Below are 6,099 nucleotides of genomic sequence, written 5' to 3'. Positions count from 1 at the left end.
CCTTCACAAACATGTGTAACTCCTTGGTGGTTTTCTGTGAGGTAGGCACAGATAGGGTAACTTCCTGCTTTTGGGAATATGTTCCTTTGTCCAGCCAGCTCAGTTAGACTTTCTTAAGGTGAAGTAGTAGATGGTTTCTATCCTGTTAAATTAACTGAGAGTTGAAGTCTTCCTCTGCATTACAAGAGGCTTTGAACAATCATTCTCTTTGGAGAATAGAGCAATCTATTCTTTTTATGCCATATATGGCATCAAATAGTTACTGTAATATATGTATTTTTAATACTTCATCAAACAGTCAGTGGGTTGGATAACATCAGTAATTTCTTGGTCTCCTTCCTGAATGAGTTTACTTTTTATCATCAAGCCAAAATTCATTATTATTACACTATAGTAATGTTTGCTATCTCAGATGAGAGATCCCATGTGGGATCAGGCTTCCTCACACAAAACCTCTCTACTGAATGGGTTTGTAGACTTTTTTGTGAATGTTTAGCATTTCAGGATTTTCTTAATTAATCTCGTCATGTTCTGTGTACTGATACTGAAATTCTAATGCATCCATCTTTGCTGTATGATATTAAGCTGATGCCTGACTCAAATTAATTTGTCAGTAATTTCTCTCCCCCTGCCATGAGATTGGGCTGAGGTCATGTGAATGTGAAAACATGATTTATGCATTAATGATTCAATATTCTCTGCTGAATAGACAACCTCTGCCTTCAGGGATTTACAACAAAGCTGTTGGGTTTTTTTGTGCCACAGAGTGGTGCAGGGTTGTCCACTATGACCATTGTTCTGCAGGGTTGTTTCCTCTTCTGTCATACTGTGCTATGCTAGGTCTAATCGAAACCATCAAGCGTTCCCTATTAATCCTACTTTTATGCTGTTGTGAGCATACTTCCATCTTGTGAGCTGTTGTTTGCATCTTCCATGTGATCTTGTGTGACAAGTAGTTGCAGGTTTTTTGAGCACCTGGAAAGTTACCGCTGCAACACTTAAGTTATTTCACATCTGCTGTTTGTATGCAATGAAAAATAATTGTGATCTAGTTCCTAATGGCTTTACCAAAGATGAAAATGGAGAAATAGTGGACTTCAGTCTTGTTTTTATTGTGGAGAGAACCACTCAGAGAACCAGCCAAACATGAACGTGTTTCACCTGTGAAGACCACACAAGATACTTGTTCTGAAATACACTTTTTAACTCTTTGAGTAGCCCTTTGAAAGGGAAGGGAGAGAAAACTTCCTAAGTTAACTTTTTTTTTCCCCTTAATTAAAAACAGTATAGTGTGCAGTGAATGGTAGATAGGAGCTGGTGTGTGTTATGAGCCCAGCTAAAAGAAAGGCAGAAGTTTTGCAATCTCTTGCAGCGCTGACTTAATTTTGGAAGCCTATGAGCAAGAACCAGTTCAGTGATCATCCCAGCAGAGCCTGGCTCTGCTTTGGGCCTGGGGAAGCCTCACATGGTGTCAGGGAGGCCATACCTTTGCTAATTGTCCCTGGGCAGTGATTTACAGTGCTATGGAGAAGGTCACTGTTCCTTTGCTCCAGCATGAGGGGAGCACTGCAATACACATAGGTTGAATTTGTTGCTGTATTTGTCTGAAAATAAGTGTGCTACAGCCTCTGTGCACATGTCTGTGGGGGAGATGTTAATACTGTATGTGAGGAGAGCTACCCATGTCCAGGTAACAAATGTATTTCTCTTGTCCAGAAAGACTAAATAAACCTTTTGTTTTAGTAGCAACAGCGACCTCTAATAGTGCTTTTAGCCTATTTTTAACATTGAATGGTTTAGTTTTGCCCCCTGGGATAAGAAAGGACAGTAACCTCCAAAATTACTTAAACCACTGGGCCAGGCGCGCAGCTTCACTCCCCTCTCATCGGGTCCTTGGGTAGAGAGGAGCCAAAGCCTGTCCTGCAGGCTGCGTCCCTCACTGCAGCCATCACATAAAGCTGCCTGCTAGGAAAACAAAACCAATATTGACTCCTCCTCATCAGCTGCAAAAAAAGCTCAAGTTATCAAAGGGAATTGCTGGCAACTCTCTTGCACTGGCAGGTGGTGGAACAAGGGGCTGAACTGTTCTTATCTTGGATAAACCTAGTCAGCGCTGCAGGAGGTACATATAATTAGCAGTCTTGTTCGTGATTAAGCCGTAGGCAAACATGGAAACCTGTAACAAAGGCAAAGTCGGCTGTACAGTGTTTTCCACAGTAAAAGGAAAAAAAGAAGTAATCTGCTGGTAGAAGGCACCACACAGGTCCTCCAGTAGGGGTAATGCAAAGTGAACTCTACCCTGAAGTATTTCATTTGGAAGAGGATGCTAATTGCCTGTGAGCAAGGGGCTTTCAACAGCAATGGTTCAGCCTGCAAGGCTGCAGAAACATAACTTAGGAGAGAAACTGAAATTGCAAAGAAACAGGCCATCTGTGGCTTTGAATTAGAACTTAAAATAGATGAGATAAGAGGCGGCGATGGGGTGCAGACAAGAGGGCAGCTGTGTTGCCGGTGGGGGTCTGTTACCCACAGCACTATCTGTGCAAACGGTTAGCAAAGGCTAATGCCAGGTAAGAGCAACTGGGAGCTGGCTTTTTAAATCAAGCCTTTCCTGGGAATCATAAAGCTAGATGAAGAATACTTTCTATTTTGGATTAAATACCTAGATTCATTTTACAAGGATTAGACTTCATTCCTTGTAATTCTTAGTGTTGCTTCAGTGCGATTTCAAGCTGGAATTGGTGATACATGTACTAAAGCAGATATGGACTCATGCCTTGTCCTAGAGGCTGGGTTGGGGGGTGAGTATCTGGCAAATACCCACTCCAGCAGTATGCAAAGTGTCTGTCCCCATTCCCTGGCTCCAGTTGCTCATTGTGTGCTTGAGACTTCACCACACATGTTGTCAGGTGACCTTGTTCTTGTGGTGGAAAACTCCCCTCCGACTGACTTGAGAGGTGGTATAAAATGCATAGAAGGTAGCTGGCTGTATAGCTATGGGAGGAGGTAGGAATCATGCCAGGCCTCAATCAGCTTTGAGAGAATTATTTTATATAACTTGCTATTTTAAAATGGAGTTACATCTTTGTAATGGTTTACAAGTAAAATCTTGATTCACATTGTATTTCAAGCTAGTTAATGTGATATTGCGGCTTAAGTTATTGGATTCAATTGACATAATTAAAATAACTGTGTTAGACTGTCAAAATACTTCTGTGCTACATGTAATTCTCAGTGTTGCTTGCATATACAAAGCTAAGGCCAGTCTTGACTTCACCACTCAAACTATGTGTGTCTGTGCTAGGCAATGCAGCTAAATACAGAGCTCCTGTGCTTTTCACAACTGCTATGGACCCACAGCTCTGAGTGAATTCATAGACATCTGCGCTTGTCCGTTGCTGCTTCACATCAGGACTCTAATTTGTTCCTGGCCACCCACAAACTGTTTGCAAAGAATCTCTGGGTGTTGTAGCATTGACACAAACTAATGCGATTAGACATATTAGACATCGGTTTCTCTGCAACCAATTTTAAACAGCATCCTTGCCATAGATTTAAAGGTCACTGTTGATGGGGCCTCGCATTCGCAAACACCAAGCTTAATTTGTTGTCTATTTTAATGTATTGTCCTGAAGTTATTGGGTTTTGAGAACATAGAATCTATTAAGAAGCTTAATAGAGCAGCTCATTCCAATTATAAGAAATGTATTGGTGGAGAAAATGGAAATGCATGGAAGATCAATGTATTAAGCAGTTGCCTGAATGGAGGAAACAGAGGAAATAGATTAAAATTAATTCTTTTTAATACAAGAAATATATTTTCTTCTATATAGTACTAAAAATTATATTGTAGGGGATGATAAAGCAGTTCTATGCTGATTGTACAAAATCAGATGACGAGCTATCCACAAATTTTTCCTTCATTCATTTCTTTTTCCCCAGGATATTGCCAGGGAATATTGTTGAATTCGTTTTGATTTTACATTTTTATCCCACTCACTCCACCCCTGGGTAATTTTCCCATTTTGGAGGTTCTTACATTCCTACACTGGAAAACTGTTGTACTGAAAACTTCCTTGGCCCAAGATAACTTAGCAGTGAGCCTGAGATGGGTCATCTGTGAAGATGCGGTCTGGAGCAACCACAGGCTGTTTGGCTTTGAATTTCTGTTAATAAATGCCAGGTTCCTTAGGCACAAAATCAGGGTTTCAGACTATGGCCTAAGGGCATGGGCATTTGGATAGTAATCCCAAGTGAATGCTGCCAGTGTCCTTTATCAGAAGTGTTTAAAGAAAAAAACAGGGGAGGTACTTTTGACTCCTCTGCTCCAGTTTGCTGTGTGGCACAACTCAGCATGTCATCTGCTTTGCCAAAAACTCACAGGGAAGCATAAGAGAAGGCAAATTCACTGAGACAGTTTTTGCTTTTACTACCTCATTAAACTGTGGCCACAGCTCCACATGCACAGTTTGCAGATGTTTGAAGAACACTATTGTGATTTTTGTTTTTACTTACTCTTAAGGGCAGGTTTCATAGGAACTATAAAACAAACTTGTGATCCATAGAAATTAAATATTAAAAGGTGGTTGAATTGCTGACAGTATCATCCGTTTACTAATTTCACCTTTTGTAGTATAAACAGGTTGCCATTTAAGCCTCATTTTAAATTATCTGTGGATAATATCTGTGAAGGAGTTTCCAAGATTTTTTCATGTAGGTGAAGATTATAGCCTGAATGTAAACAAAGCAAGGTAAATACTAGCAAATTCAGAAGATAACTCAAAGACAAATTGCCTATTTGCAGTAGTTTCTTACTTTGAATTGTCTGAACAAACATGTTTCTTGTTTCTCCATGAGAAGAGCAGTTGGTAGGACCTTGAGACAGAATTCCCACCACCATGTTTTCAGAAAGAGACAAAAGAGTGATTGTGAACCTATTACTCTACCTTGCTGGAGCTCCTGCCATGCAAGTGGAGGAAAGGGTAAAACCACTGTGCCACAGATGAAACAGGCTGGGATATGGATATATCATAGTTGGTACTGAAATGAAACGTGCTCTTATTTTCCATCTGGGATTTGCACTCAACCTGGCATTTCGGTGTATGAGGCAAAACATGGCTCTTGTGCCACAGCAGGGTTAAGTGATACAAAGGTAAGTTAAAATAACATTAGCTATATCTAAAAATCACTTCAGTCTCATCAAGCCTGCTAAGATTGCCTCAGGTCTTCTCTTTCGGTTTGGCTGTAAGGTCATAAGTCCCTTGTTTTGTCGTTTATTTTTTTTTGTTTTGATTTCTTTTTTCCCCCCTTCTTTATTTTTGTATATATATATCTGGTGGCAGACAAAACCTCAGCTACGCTATAGGAATTTCCTTTATGTGCAAGTTTTATAGTCTCATATGCTCTTTTGAAAATTATCAAGAGAAGCTGCAAATCTTACAAGGCTGGAGACTGTTAAAGACTCAAAGGTCTTCTAGGGCACATTGTTCATTACAGACAGTAATCAACGCAGGGGAAGAGATGGATTATTGAGGATCTTGATAGATGATTGTGTGATCTGACACTGGACCTAGCTTGAAAAGAAAGATCTTTATTCCAGAAAATATTAAACCCCTGACTTTGATGGGATTGCTTGTATGATTTAAATTAAAAACACTTTTTTGGAAGAGAATTAATTTCCAGCCTACTGGAATGTGCATATTTTTAAATTATTTTAACCAAATTTTCTTGCTTGTTCATCTGTTTCCAGCATTCATTGTTTAAGTAATTTAAAAAAATCTAATTGTCAATAAGTTGTTTATCCCAGTGCTATATAAAGCAACTTAATTCACTTGGATTTACAAAAAGGCTTTTTACAAAGTTCGTTACAAAAGGCTCCTCAGGAAACAAACAGATCGTGAGTTCAGTTGTCCTCTCCCCATGACGCTCCATCTGTCTAGACTATATCTATTCTAGACACATAATAACCTTTGCACGCATCCAGGAAGGAACAGACTCTCAAAAACTACTCCCAGAGTTGAGCTGCATATGTTTTCATATGTTTTTGGGTAGTTTTATATTCTATAAGGTGTCCTTTCTGGCAGTAATGCAGTGAAAACA

This window comes from Nestor notabilis, unplaced genomic scaffold (genome assembly GCF_000696875.1).
Source record: "Nestor notabilis isolate BGI_N333 unplaced genomic scaffold, ASM69687v1 scaffold14933, whole genome shotgun sequence".
Taxonomy (NCBI): Eukaryota; Metazoa; Chordata; class Aves; order Psittaciformes; family Psittacidae; genus Nestor; species Nestor notabilis.
Note: the sequence above shows the minus strand (reverse complement) of the source record.